The following is a 16,038-nucleotide window of genomic DNA, read 5'->3' on the forward strand; positions in this document are numbered from 1 at the left end:
TTAAAGACGGCGGGCAGGTTAGCAGGCCTGTGAGAACAAATCTAGGGGGAGGGCTTGGGAGTCAGGGGCCACTGAGTTATGCCGGTGGTCACATGTTGGTGGGCTGCGATGCTCTCCCTGGGACCAGGTGGACAGTAGAAGAGGTGTGGTTTTGTCAAAGGGGATGGGAGTTCTGCCAGCACTATGTATAGCTGGAGACTCTAGGGATGTCCAGCCCTTCACAGCAGTAAGAAGTCACAGTCTAGTTGGGTGCCTCTCTGCCATGCATCCCCATCTTTCAGGTTCACAGACCCTACGTCCACGTCCGGCCCTGGCCCAGGACCAGTGCTACCTAAGACTAATTCAGATGGAAAAAGAGGGAGGGCTTGTCTCCCTCCCGTCTCCATCTTCCCTGCTGCTCCCCAGCTCTCCTACACTCCGGGTCTGACAGAGGGACAACAGAGCCATTCTTATAGCTGGGGGAACCTTGCCTCTCCCTCAGGCTAGGAGCAAGGCAGGCCCAAGGGGCCCTCCCATGGCTCATAAAGGGAATTTATAAAAATGGCTTTCTGTTGGCACCACTATGCCCAAAGGACAATGGGTCACTTGACCCACCTGTGCGGCAGTGGTGAAGGGCTGGCTGGAACTATGTAGTGTGTACTTTGGGGGAGGAGGGAGTAACAGGTGACACACTCCCGGTGCTCCACTATGGCAGGGAGGGACTGTCCCTGCAGCTCCCTCCCCTCCACTCTGGGCCTAAGAGCAAACAGTTCCAGACTTCTGTTCTCTTGCTTATGTTGACAATGACAGCAGTGACTGCTGTTGACTGTGTTTACTCTGCCTGCCTCCTGCTCAGCTCTCCCAGAACGGTCCTCCATCGAGTCTTACTTGGTTAACAGCCTACCATCTCTTAGGTGACTGACAGGTGAGGGCAGGGAAGTCTGGGGGTTCAGCTGCTTGCTCTAGGCCACAGTGAGAAATCAGAGCCGACTCCTCTGCTCACTCCAGAAGCTGCTGGTCGTTCTGCGTCCATTAGCGGGTATCTCTGTGGGCATGGGGTCCCATGGGGCTGACTGGGACAGGTCTAGGACAGTGAAAGAAGAGGCCTTGAGAGTTTGGCCTGCAGCATATGAGGCTTGACAAGGACTCCAGCAAGCTGCTTTCTCTATCGGTTCCTCCAGGGACATTCATACAACACCAACTTGGGTTCCTTCTGGGGCACTGGGTACCTGGTATCCATGAGCCACAGTGAAGATGAAGAATGCCTCAGGGCATGGAAGGTATGGGAGGTATGGGGTATGGGAGGTATGGGGGGTATGGGAGGTATGGAGGTATGGGAGGTATGGAGGTATGGGAGGTATGGAGGTATGGGGGTATGGGGGTATGGGAGGTATGGAGGGTATGGAGGGTATGGAGGGTATGGGAGGTATGGGGGGTATGGGGGTATGGGAGGTATGGAGGTATGGAGGGTATGGGAGGTATGGGGGTATGGAGGGTATGGGAGGTATGGGGTATGGGAGGTATGGGAGGTATGGAGGTATGGGAGGTATGGAGGTATGGGGGGTATGGGGGGTATGGGAGGTATGGGGGTATGGGAAGTATGGGGGGTATGGGAGGTATGGGGGTATGGGAGGTATGGGGGTATGGAGGTATGGGGGGTATGGGAGGTATGTGGGGTATGGGAGGTATGGGGGGTATGGGAGGTATGGGGGTATGGAGGTATGGGGGGTATGGGAGGTATGGGGGTATGGGAGGTATGGGAGGTATGGGGGTATGGGAGGTATGGAGGGTATGGGAGGTATGGGGGGTATGGGAGGTATGGGAGGTATGTGGGGTATGGGAGGTATGGGGGTATGGGAGGTATGGGGGGTATGGGAGGTATGGGGGTATGGAGGTATGGAGGGTATGGGAGGTATGGGGGGTATGGGAGGTATGGGAGGTATGGGGGGTATGGGAGGTATGGGGGTATGGGGGGTATGGAGGGTATGGGGGTATGGGAGGTATGGAGGTATGGGGGTATGGGAGGTATGGGGGTGTGGGAGGTATGGGGGGTATGGGAGGTATGGGGGTATGGGGGTATGGGAGGTATGGGGGTATGGGAGGTATGGGGGGTATGGGGGGTATGGGGGGTATGGGAGGTATGGGGGGTATGGGAGGTATGGGGGGTATGGGGGTATGGGAGGTATGGGAGGTATGGGAGGTATGGGGGTATGGGAGGTATGGGAGGTATGGAGGTATGGGAGGTATGGGGGTATGGGAGGTATGGGAGGTATGGGGGTATGGGGGTATGGGAGGTATGGGGGTATGGGAGGTATGGGAGGTATGGGGGTATGGGAGGTATGGGGGTATGGAGGTATGGGGGTATGGGGGTATGGGAGGTATGGGGGTATGGGAGGTATGGGAGGTATGGGGGTATGGGGGTATGGGAGGTATGGGGGTATGGGAGGTATGGAGGTATGGGGGTATGGGAGGTATGGGGGTATGGGGCACCTTTGCTCACAATTAGGATTCTCAAGCCATGGTCTTCCCAGTGCCACATATACTAGCAACTTGTTTTAATTTGTGGACCTCATTATGTCTTAGTTAGGAGTTCTGTTGCTGTGATAAACACGATGACTTGGGGAGAAAAGTGTTTATTTCAGTTTACAGGGTGTAGTTCATTACTTTGGAAGTCAGGGCAGGAACTCAAGGCAGGAACCCCGAGGTGGGCATCGAACCAGAAGTCATGGAGGAAGTTGCTTAGTGGCCTGCTCCCCATAGTTCGCTTAGTCTGCTTTCTTATACACCCCAGGGCCACCCATCCACAGTGATCTTGGTCTTCTCAAGTTGACCATCAATCAGGAAAATGTTCCACAGGCTTGCCTACAGGCTAATCTTGTAGAGGCATTTTCTTAATTAAGATTCCTCCTTCCCAGATGACCTCAGCTTGTGTCAACTTGACATAAAACTAACCAGCACACATGGGGAGGAAAAGAATGGTGCATGGTGGGAAACAAGCAGGGCAGCCTCACCAAACAGATGGGCAGGGTCAGCAGGAGAGTGGCAGGGGCCCTGTGGGGCTCTTTAAGGCTATGAGGAAAGTCTGACATGGACATACATGGAGGGGGGTGGCTGCCAGCAGCTGGCCTGCTTGGTGGAAGGAAGGGTTGTGTACCTCATCCCTCTAGCTCCAGGAAGGTAGTGGGTGTGGCTTTCAGAATCTTATCAATTCTAAAGGTATGTGCGGGGGCTACAGCAAACCCCAGCTGCAGGCGGGAGCAGGGTGCAGGCTGGGACCTGTCCTGATTATGGGTGGGGAGCCTGGGAGGGCCCTCATCGGGCAGGCTTGGGCTAAGGCCAGCTTTGAGGTGGAATTGGCAGAGAGCCCTAGGAATTCCTGCCCCCTTGCACGAGCTGGCCTTTCCTCCCTGCTGCTAGGATCCACCCCAGCTTCTACCTCCCTGCACGGTCATGAAGATCAATTCACTGGGTTGTTTCAGCCTCAGTCATATCTTTATCAAACACAGCATCAAAGTATTTGTTGTTGTTGTTGTTGGTGGTGGTGGTGTGTGTGTGTGTGTGTGTGTGTGTGTGTGTGTGCACATGCGTGTGCTTTAGATAGAGTTGCGGTATGCAGACCTGTCCTGGAACTCACTATGTAGATCGGGCTGGCCTTGAACCTACAGCAATCCACTTGCCTCTGCTTCACGAAAACTAAGAGTAAAAGCATGTGTCAACATGTCTGGCCTAAGGCCTTTCTTAATTTTCATAATCCACCCAATTTATACATTTAATCACTAGTTTACACTGAGGAAAAAGGAGTCTCAGAGAGGATAAATGACTTGCCTAGGCCAAGCCAACTGTAAGACACCGGAGTCACAAACGTACTGTCCAGCTCCATGACAAGTCCATTTCTCCATGCTGGGAGTTCAGTGAGACTGACATCTGAGCCCTCCAATGTGTCCAGCCTGCTTCTAGGGGGAAAAGCAGTGGGTCCATTTCTCCCAGGGTGTCAGCTGACACCTGAGATGAGAAATTAAGAAAGAGAAAAGGGTTATGTTAGCTCACAGTACCCCAGATAGCTGGGGTACTAGTATGTTTCTTGCCCCTATAAGGAAATACCTGACAAAGGCAACACAAGGAAGGGAGAGTTACTGTGGCTCATGGTCTGAGGGTATCGTCCATCATGGTGGGAAAAGTCAGGCAGCAGGGTCATGAGGCAGATGGCCACACTGTGTGCACAGTCAGACAGCAGGGTCATGAGGCAGATGGCCACACAGTGTGCAGTCAGGCAGCAGAGGGTGACAAATGCTGGTGTTTGGCTTGCTGTCTTCTCCTTACTCAGCCAGGGACACTGGCCCATGGATGGTGCCACCCACATTTAGGGTGAGTCTTCCCATTTCTGTTCCCATAATCTAGAAAATTCCCCACATACATGCCTAGACCTCATGTAATTCTGATGCCATCATGTTGATGTATTTATTAGCCATCACAGAGCTAATATTAGCCATGACAATATCAACCACCACAGGGTTAGTGAGATGGCTCAGTGTGCAAAAACACATGCTGTGTAAACCTGATGTGTTGGGTTGAATGAGATGTTCCCCATAGTCTTGGATATTTGAATATTTGGTTCCCAGTTGGGTGGCACTGTTTGGGAAGGTTTAGTAGGTGTGTCCTTGTGGGAGTAAGGGTATCCTGTGGGAACACCAGACCTTGAGCAGAGACCCACTTCCCCTTCTGCCTGGGAGTAGGCAGCTGTAAGACAATGTTTACTAAAAACATGTTTACTAAAAACAATACAATGCCTGGGGGCATTAAGTTCCTGGAAAAGGCCTGCCCACAGAAACCACCCTGACCTCGACCTTGTCCAAAGACTAACCGCCTCTTCTGCCACGCCCAGATCAGTTTTTGGTGTCAGGGCAGAACCAGCCAGGGGAGAGGAGAGAGCAGAAGCTTCTCTGGTGGGAGCCTTTCTTAGGAAGTTTTCTTGAACCTTTTTGGAGCCTGTTTAAAGTTTTCTTTACATCGTTGAACAAGTCTCTGTGTTGTCAATCCCCGACACCCTCCGCACGTTCTCGGACACAGGCCGCGCAGCAGACGCGACAGTATCCCTGGAGGCAAGATTTGAGAGTCTGAAGACTCGCCATTTTCGAGTTCACTCTCTCTGCTTTGTGCTTGAGATTTAAGATATGAGCCCCCAGCTTCCTGTTTACACTGCCAAATCTTCACTCTGCCACCATGGACTCTAACCCTCTGGAACTGTAAGCCCAAATAAACCCTTACTTTTATAAGCTGCCTTGGTCATTGTGTTTTATTACAGCAATAGAAATGTAACTAATACATCTGGTGACAAAAGTTTGATTCCCAGAACCCACCAAAAGCTGGATTCAGTAGTTTGTGTTTATAATGCCAGCTCTCCTATGGGGGAATGGGAAGGAAGCTAAGACGGGAGAACCACTCAGAAGCTCACAGGAGTACTGTGAGTGCAGCACACAGTACAGTAACCTGGAGTACACAGCACAGTAGAAATACCCCGAGGTCCGTCTCAACAAGGTGGGAGGACAACAACTCCCAAAGCTGTCCTTTGACCCTCCACATGCATGCCCACACTCACATACCCCTGCACACACAATCACAACAAAAGTAAAAAGACAAAATTTAACCACCAGAGCTGGCCTCTTTGCTTTGGGCTTGTGAGAAGGCTCAATACCATGGGAGAAGCTCACGACAGAATAAAACCATTCAGTGCGCGTATGAACACCCCAGGGTCTCACATCTCCCCCCAAAGCACTCTCCTAATGACCTAAAGACCTCCCTTTAGGCCCAACCCCTAAGGTTGCCACCACCTCCAGGTAGTCAGTCTAGGATTCAAGCTTTTAACATGGGCCTTTTGGGGGACATTCTAGATCCAACTGTAGCATTCAGGGGGAGGGGAGGGGTCAGTAGAACATGGTGAGCAGACCATGGGATGGATGCTTTCCCATCTGCTACCGACAGTTTCCTCTGCAGTGTAGCTGCAGTCCCTGCAGTATTAAGTCTTCCTAGTAATGGAGGAAGGAAGAAGAGAATAAAAGGAGGGGGAACAGAAAGAGAGGAGTAAGATATGAATGTATGTGTGTGTGTGTGTGCGCACACATCCAAGTGTGCACGCGTGTCTATGACGGTTACAACACTTGCATCAAGTTATGCATGAACTTACAATTCTCAAGGCCGTTAGCCAACAAGTTCTCATTTTTGCTTTGGCTAGTTTGACCTAGGCAAGTTTGATTCTTACAACAAAAGAACACTAAATTAATGCCACCTATATGACATGTAAATGGCTCCTCCCTGAAATTCTTGGCTTCTATCCCCCAAAAATCTATCTATGCCTTCCTGATGGGTGTTACCTTTCTGTATATATGTTTCTTTTATTGGTTGATGAATAAAACACTGATTGGCTGATTAGTCAGGAAGGAAGTACAGGCAGGGCTAGGAGAATTCTGGTAAACATAGGCAGACAGAGTCATCATGTAGAGCTCAGAAAGGGAGGACACGCAAGACATTCTCTGGTAAGCCAAGACCTTGTGGAAATACATAGAGTTATACATAGATTAATAGAGATGGATTAATAATTAAGACAGAGCTAGCCAATAAGAAGCCCAAGACACCAGCCAACAATTTTATGATTAATACAGCGTCTTCGTGTTCATTTGGGGCTCAAGGGCTGCGGGACCAGCTGGGACAAGAACCTCTCATTACACCTTCCCTATCCTCCTCCATCTTTGTATATGGTGCTACCACCCACTGAACTGCTCAACCACTTTTCTCTCCCCACCCACCCCAAATCTAAGCACCGCAAATGGTCTCTCTGCCTTGGACTTGTGGTAAGACACAAAGCCCTGTGAGTCCTGCTCAGTACAGCTCAGGTCCCATTTTTCTTCATTTGCCTAGTATCCTAGTCTGGACCAGCACCCTCTCTCACCTGGATGACTACAAGCAGCTTTTCTGGTCTTTCTGCTCCCAGTCTTATTTCCCAATGGATATTTCTCAGAAGCCAGGGTGATCTTTCAAACACACAAACCACATTACATCACTTCCTTGGATGGAATTTTTTAATAATTTCCCACTGTCTTGGAAATAAAACCTACACTCTTTGCCAAGGCTTTAATGGCCATCCCTGATCTACATTGTAACACCATTCTGTCTTCTTTGTATTACACAGATCCAAGCTCATTTCTGCCTCAGGGTGCTTATCTCGATTGTTCACTGTCTGGGATGATCTGTATCTTCACATGGCTGCTGTTGTCAGATCATTTACTGATGATCTGTTGTCGCTCTCAGAGAGGCCTTCCTTGAAGTCCTAGCTAAAATAGCACCTGCTTCTCACTCCCATGTCACCGTACCTACTCTATATTGACCTCCTTCATAACACTTTTCACACTGGGTGATTGTGAGTGAATCGGATGGATTAGTCATTGAACCATAGACTGAAAGGCAGCTTTGGACCTGTGCAGTCTTTGGTTCATTAAGGTGAATTGCCTCCATGACCCATATGAACCAAACTTGCACCCTCATTTGAGTAGAAGCGTGTGAGGTGGACATCAAATTATCCCTACTTTTTTTTTTTACACACAATGTTATGTTTTAATAAAAAGACACTAAACATATGGTGGTGGCTAATCTGTGTGTGTGTAGTGCATTTATGTGCTTGTGTGTGTGTGTGTGTGTGAGAGAGAGAGAGAGAGAGAGAGAGAGAGAGAGAGAAAGAGAAGGAGGGAGACTGTGCACGTTTGTGTACATGTGCATGTGGAACCCAGAAGTTGATATCAGATGTCTCCCTTAATTGCTCTCTATTTTATTTTTTGAGATGAGATCTTTTGCTGAACCTTTCCAGTTCAGCTAAGCTGGTGGCCAGAAAATACCAGAGGTCTTGCTGACTCTGCCTCCTCATTGCTGACGTTATAGGCTTGAGACACTGCCCCTAAACTTTTTAGATGGGTGACGGTGATGCGAACTCAGGTCTTCATAGTGTCCAGCAAGCGGATTACTGATGGAGCCTTCTCTGCAGCTCAGGGAGTGTCAATTTGACTGCGTTGGGAAACGTCCAGCAGATTATGACACACACTTCTGGGCATGTGCACTAGTGTTTTCCCCAAGAAGATCGACCAAGGAGGGAAGGCCTGCCCTAAATTGGGCAACACCATGCATAAGGTGGGGAGCTCAGTAGAACAAAGGATAAAGTAGAAAGAATCCTGTTCAAACAGGAATGATTCCTGGCTGCATGGTGAGTTACCTTGTCACACCTCTTGCTGTCATGATGTCCTACTTCACTGCAGGCCTACAATGATGGTGGAAACAACATAGGACCGAGTCTTTTCTTCTTTGAAGTGGCTCTCTCAGGGTCTGTTACTGTGAGGAGAGATGTGACTCATGCACAAGCAAAGGTGCATACATTGACTAAACTGCCAGGAGAAAAAAATCTCCATAGGATATTGTGAGCATTACTAGGAATTTATTTCTGCATCTTTAATTTAACATTATTGTGGGGGGATTTGCAGGTGTGGGTGGATGAGAGCATGTGTACTTTAGCAAGCATATGGAGGTTAGTAGATACTATTTTAAATTTAAGTTTTATGTATATGAGTGTTTTTGCCTGCATACATGTCTGCATATGTATGCCTGGGACCTTTGGAGACCAGAAGAGGGCATCAGCTGCCCTGGAACCAGAATTATAGATGATTGTGAGCTATTATGTGAATGCTAGGTGCTGAACCCTGGTCCTCTGGAAGAGCAGCCAGTGCTCTTGACCACCAAACCATCATCTCTCCAGTCCCCTAGAGGACAATTCTGTAGAGTCAGTATTCTTCTGTCACCTTTATGTGGGTTTCAGGGATTGAACTCACGTCACAAGGTTTATGCAGCCCATGTGTTTGCCCACTGAGCCATCTCATCAGCCCTGTTATCAAACTTTAAAATAAGAGTAATTGACATGATCAATAGATTGAATGGAAAGATGAGGCATCTCAGAAGAAAGAGGGAAATGATGAATACTATAAAAATGAGTTCTATAGCTAGGATGGATGGCAACTGAAATTAAGAACTCAGTGAGTGGATTTGGTGACAGATGGGACACAAAAAGATAAAGAATTAGTAAATTGGATATAGGTCAAAAGAAGATGTTCAGACTGAAATAGGGCGACACTGAAAACTAGGAAAAAAATAAAATAATGTAAGAGATGAATGAAAGACAGAGGAAATGTCTAACTGATACATAACTGGAGTCTCTAAGTGAAAAGGAAGAGAAAAGCAGGAGTAATTGTTGACAGCTTCCAAATCTAAAAAATATCAGATCATAAGATTCATAATTAACTGTGAATCCTAGACAGAAGGAACTCGAAGAAAGCTATATTTGGGCACACGATAGTAAGATTTATAGAAACTAAGACAAAAAATGTTAAGAACAGTCAGAGGACAAAAGACATCACATCTTCAGAGGGTGTCTGACAGAAGAACAGCTAACTTCCCCACAGAAATCATGGAAGAAGGAAGGCAATGGAACCATTGAGGTCTTCAAATTGATGTAAGAAAACACTGTCAGCCTAGAAGTCTATCTCCATTCTTCATATGATTCCTCTCCTCCTCCTCTTCTTCCTCCTCCATCCTCCTCTCCCTCCTCATCTTCTTTCTTTTGAGACTTTAGCCCTGGACTAGAACTCTCTATGTAGCTGGCCTTAAACTCACGGAGATCTACCTGCTTCTGCCTCCTAAGTGCTGAGATTAAACACGCCTGGCTAATTATTTCATCTTCTGCTTCTGTCTTTCCTTTAGTTGTAGGCATACCAGCTTCTCTGAGCCTGCTCTTTCCAGACACACCCTCACTACACACATCTTCTGTTTGATTCATTCTTTACTCAGATAGTCATGTGATTGTTCTTCATCACTTACGAAACTTTCCTCAAATGTCACTATTTGTTCTTTAAGTGTGTGTGTGTGTGTGTGTGTGTGTGTGTGTGTGTGATGCATGAACTCTGGTGCCTGTATGAAGGTCAGAGACACAGCTTGTGGGAGTTAGTTCTCTCCTTCCATCATGTGAGTTCTGGGATTGAACTCACATTGTTGGGCTTGTCACCAAGCGCCTTTTACTTGCTATCTCGCCAGTCCAAACTCACTATTTTCTTGAGGACTACTGGAAACCCCCTATTTAGAGAGATAACACTTCCTGTCATGCTCCTCATCTCTCTCGGGTGATTATTCTCTATTCATTATTAGCCTCAGACATGTCATATGCTTTATATATAAAATATGCAGTGTGTATAATTTGGTCATTTGGTTTCTTTGTGTAGCCCTGGCTATCCTGGAATGCTTTATATGTTTATATTTTTGTCTTCTTTGACTCAGATGTAAAATGATCGATGATTAATGTAACTTACACACACACACACACACACACACACACTTCCATCTATGTTTATCAGGAAGGTCTTTCAGGGTCTATAACATGCCATGTCAGCAGAAACAGAAGTTCTACTTTATTGCTTACTCTTCTGTGTTTTGATTTCTCCTTTTCCCCCACTTATGACTAAATTTCTTAGTTTAGCTGTGTGGATCAGTGGAGACAGATCCGCTACTCAGGAGTCTGGGGCAGGATAATCCCGATTCAAGGACTGTCTGGGCTTTGGAGTGAGTTCAAAGCCCATCTGGGCAACTTAGTGAAACTCTGTCCCCAAACTTAAAAAAAAATAAGGCAAGCTGTCCTGTGACTCACTGGTATAGCATTTGCTAAGGTATGCGAGGCCCTGACCACAATCCCCAGGCCACAAAATGAACAAGCAAACAAACCCCCAAATAAAACTGTCTAATGCTAGAGGTGGGTTGTTCGGTCCTGGGTTATGAATGGGCTTCTCGCTTCCAACTCTACTTCTCAGATCTCCATTCCATCTGACCCCTTTTCCGGTGTCTAGGAGCCATTCAGGAACTCTGGAGATACAGATGGCGCTGTGCCTGGGCAGGGCAGGGCAGGGCAGGGCAGGGCAGGGCAGGGCAGGGCAGGGTTTTTCTTTTTCAGTTCTTCTAGGATGCATTTCCTCCACAGTACACAGTGCTGAAGGTTTATTAGGGAGCTCTGGACCACCTGCATCAGTACCTGGCAAGATGCTCAGTGTCGCATAGATTTTTATTTCTTCTCCGTATTTTGTTGGCACATCAGCTATCCCCACTCCTGTCTCAGTCTCTTACCCAGGCGTCAGCCCACTCTCTGCCCTCCTGTGGTCCTTCAACACCTCAAAGTCAGCATGGCCACAGCATACGTGTCACCCTCCCTCCAACACCTTCTCTTCTCCTGTGTCCTGTTTCTGAAGAAGGAATGCCATGGTCTCGGAAGGTCATACTGAAAACCCAGCAGCCATACTTTCCCCTCTGTGTTGTCTCCTAGATCCTCTCCTGCATGCCTTTCTTTTTAAAAGTTCCTCTCCGGTATTTACGTGTGTGTATGTAGGTGTGTGGGCACAAATGTCATGGCATACACGTGGAGGTCAGAGGACATTTTGAGGACATTCTTTCCTTCCACCGTGTGGGTTCAGAGATGGCGCTCAGGTCATTGGGCTTGGCAGCAAAGCATCTTTACCTGCAAAACCACCCCACTGTCCCACTACACGGCCTTTCAGAGACACTTGGACTCTGATGTCTCCAGCCCCAGCCTTTCCCAGCACATGTGTGTGATAGTTGACCTCTCTACCTGGATATTTGAAAGCCACCTTGACCTTGACACACCCACCAGAAACTCCTGCTTTGCTACCTGAAAATTTGCCTTTGGACTCTGTTTTCTCCACAGAAAATGGCAACTTCATCTTCCCAGGTTTTCAAACCCCAGCCATCTTCAACCTCCAGTTCTAGCCCAGGCTGACAAGTCCCTGGACCCTCTCCCACCTGCACTGTCCCTAGCTTCTGGACCAGCCCTGGTCATGCATCCTGTATACTGATCCAACCTGGTTCATTCCCTGGATCCCTGTCCACCCAGGCTGTCCCCAGTCCCCAGGTCTAGCCTCTGTCGCACAGCCTGTGCGATGGTCTGTTGTGATTAGTGCCTGAGATCCCTACCCAGCACTCACACTCACAGGAGGGTATTGCAGCTTACATACCAGGCCAAGGAGACCCAGCCATTTATCCATTTGCATGTTTCCTTGTTACCACTGAGTGGAAGCATCCCCATTCCACCAATTCACCAACGCTTGAGTATCTGAAGGATTGACCTGCCAACTCCCCATATCATCTAAAATCCACCAAGCTTGAGCAACAAAACTAAAACCAAGCTTCCGTTCAAAGAGGTAACCTAGAATCTCACATCAGACACACACCAACAAAAAAGTTCGCACACTGAAGTCACATCACAAAAACACAACAGGAAGGTCAAGATAGTATTTTTCCCACCTCCCACCCCTCCTCAGTCCCATAGGAATGTGCTTCAATGAAAATACCTGGATGGACCCCAGGGCACAGAATTTGAAAGAACTACACACATTATCACGTGCTTCTTTAAGAAGACGGCCGTGAGTTTCAAGTGGATAAGAAGCCCCTGAGTCAAGTCCAAGAAAGCAAAAGTATACAGCTGAGTGAAACAACGACGCACACAGTTTGGGATCTTAAAACCAAATTCAGAGCCAAGCTGTGGTGGTGCACGCCTTTAGTCCCAACACTTGGGAAGCAGAAGTAGGTGCATCTCTGTGGGTTCAAGGCCAGACTGGTCTACAGAGTGAGTTACAGGACAGGCTCCAAAACTACACAGAGAAACCCTGTCTTGGAAAAAACCAAAAACCTACTGAATTCAGTAAGGAGGTAGAAATACCAAAGAAAACCCAAACTAAAGTGATGTAATCAAAAAATTTAGTAACCCAATTAGTCAACTCAGGGGAAAGCCTTGCCAGTTGAGTGGATTCAGTGAGAAGACATAATATCAGGACTTGAAGATAAAGTAGAGGAATTGGATCACATAAACAAAGAAGAAACAATCTTAAAACACACTAAATGAGTAGACATGAGCCTTAGGACTCTGTGGAGAGACCAAATGTGTGAATTACAGGCATGGATGAAGGAGAAGAATCCCGAGTCAATGGTATAGACAGATCTACAACAGGATTATGGGGGGAAAGTCCCCAAATTAAGGAGAGACACATTCATACAGATGCAATGTCAAACAGATCATAAAAGAAGCTCCCTAGGAGTGCAAGCCCCCTATGTTTGGGCTGCCCTGGCTTCCTTTTCTGCATTACACACTCAGTAAGCTGGGAACGCTGACACTGCACTGCAGGTACTTTCTGAATGCAGCCACTGGGGTGACTACCACTCCATCCCTGCCACGCCATCCCTGCCACGCCATCCCTACTACTCCGTCTCCGTCTCTACCACTCCATCTCTCCCCAGGATGATTGCAACAGTCGCCCGGTTACTAACTTTGCCCCTGTCTATGCTCCACATCGCAGCTTCAGTGACCCTTTCAAGACGAAGGTCAAGCCTGTTCCTCTTCTACTGGAACCTCAGTCAGCTGCCCATCTCGTTCAGCTCGAGTCTGTGTCCTGAGAGTGGCTGGGTAACCCGTGGTTCTACTCGTTCACCTTGCCTCACTCCAGCCATCTGTCCTTGCCAGTTCCTCTGGGAAGAGGCTGCCGCTGCTACAGTGTCCAGCACTGCTTTCTCTGTGCTGAGAAAGGTTCTCCTCCCGTGACCCGGAAGCCTCTTCTCTCACTCTGTCCTGAGTCTACCTGAATGCTTCTAAAGAGGAAGCCAATGGCTCTCCGCCAAACTCTGTAGTCCTCTCCGCTCTTCCCCAGACCGAAGCATCTCATGATTTGTCTCCCCCAGGATGTAGAGAAGTCCCAGGGGTGCAGGAACATGCCTGTCACATGTATCCAGAGGAGCTGCGGCAGTCAGCTACGGAGCGAAGGACGGACAGCTGCTTCCTCCTTGCCACATCTTGTTGCCCTCTAAATTCCCAGTCACCAAGCTGTCAAGATGCCTCAGAGGGTAGAGGTGTGCTTGTCACCAAGACTGGTGACCCCAGCTCAATCCCAAGAGACCACGTGGTGAAAGGAGAGAAGCAGCTTCCCAGGGTGTCATCTCGTGTCACATATGCCATGACACAGCCCCCCCAAAAGAAAGAAAGGCACGTAAATTCCCTCTAGCCGCCCCTCATCCGCAGTCACACCAGTCAAAGCCCTGGTTCACACCTTCCCCTTCTCTCCCGTCTATGGCAGCTGTTCATTAATCCCCCCTGCCCCCATCGATCCAGACTCCCACCATAGCCGTTTAAAACTTTAATTTTGATTGTTTCCCCCTGTGTAAAAGTACAATGCATTTCGAATGGAAAATGTAGATGACACAAAAGCAAACAGAAGGGAAACTACCCATATCCTACAGTTATAATCTAGAGATAAGCGTGCCCACCCCCATTTCTCCCCACCCCCAAGTGGCAACAGAATCCAAGGTCAGGAACATGCCAGACAAGCTCTCTGTCACTGAGCCACATGCCCAGCTGTGTTTTCTACACATAGCTGTGCCTTTATTGGCTCGCCAGCTGAAGCTGTACTTTGAAAAAAAAACACACAAAACAAAAAAGACTACACGATAGCAGCTGGTGCTTCCGTTTGCACTACAACTCTCAACATGTTATTTAACTTTAATTTTTTAGGGTGATGCCAGGAATGGAACCCAGGGTTATGCATGTTAAGTGATAGCACTGAGCGGGGTCCACAGCCCTATTGGATCTTGTATGCAGTGGTGTGAGGCAGATAGAGGAATGCACACACATGTTGTGCAGAAGTTAAAGACAACCTGGGTATGGTTCCTCAGGTACCGTCTGCCTTATGGTTGAGACAAGGCTTCTCCCTGGCTGGGAACTTGCCAAGTAAGCTAAACTGGTTGGCCATTATATAAGCCCCAGGGATTCACCTGTCTGTGACTCCCCAGAGCTGGGATTGTAGGCAGGCGTGGCTTTTTTTTTTTTTTTAATATGTGGATTCTGAGATCCAAACTCAGGTCCTCATCTTTGCAAGGCAAGCACTTTATTGACCAAGCTGCTTTTGCAGCCCAACCTGCTTAGCATTTTGTTGCCTCTATTTCATCACCTGTAAGCTAGGAATGGTGTTACGACCCTCCTCATGAGCACAGTTAAAGCCGGGAAATGAACCTGGTAGCTGCTCAGTTAGTGTTAGTTGTTATTGCTGAACGCATCTATCTGGTGAACGACCACCCTCAAAGCAGGGGCCGTGACAACACAGAAGTCTGAAGACGCGCCAGTGGGTTTACGATGGAGGCCAAGCTCCCGTTCTCTTGGCTCACGAGAGTCAGCACTGCACTACGTGGGGTACACGGCACAAAGGTGAAGGCTGGTGTTCTCTGAACGCTGCTGCTCAGTCTGCCTGGGCTCAACTCGAAGGGTTTCGTGCTCACACAATCCTCCCACTGGGCCTGTTCTCATCACCTGATCTGCACAGAGCTTGATGAATCAATTAGGGAGCACCGTTTGCACCCTGCCGCTCGTGATTGGTTAAATCACACAGGCTGGAAGCTGCAGTTGCTGCAAGGCTGTGGGCTGCGTTTTGCTTTGGCTTTGTTTATCTTAACAATGGTTGCTTCTCAAGGTGTGGTACCCACACATCAGTGGTGGGAGAAATAGGAAGGGCAGTAATTCAGAGGAAAATCTACATGTAACAGAAACCTGGCGGTATTGATGGCATTTAACTGTCTAGCTTTACTGGGAATGCTATGACAAATACCTTCATAAATAAGAATGGCTTCGCAGTAGCCAGACTGCACATCTCTGACGTGACTACATTTTGACATTTGTTTTCAGGACTAATTTAGGATGACTAAGAACAGTAATACTAATAACCTTTGCCAACATTCACTGGCCCACTGTGTGTCAGGCAGGCTCTGTGCTAACAGCTCTAAATACAGGGGGCTATTTAACCTTTCCAGTAACCCGCTATTGTTAGTTCTGTGTTTCAGAGAGGGAGAGTTAGGACGTACGAAGATGAAGTCATTGTGCAAAGCAGGCAGTGAGGCTGGGGGATGGCTCAGCTGGTAAAGTGTTTGCCAAGCAAACAT

The sequence above is a fragment of the Mesocricetus auratus genome, unplaced genomic scaffold, assembly GCF_017639785.1.
Source record: "Mesocricetus auratus isolate SY011 unplaced genomic scaffold, BCM_Maur_2.0 Super-Scaffold_100014, whole genome shotgun sequence".
Lineage (NCBI taxonomy): Eukaryota > Metazoa > Chordata > Mammalia > Rodentia > Cricetidae > Mesocricetus > Mesocricetus auratus.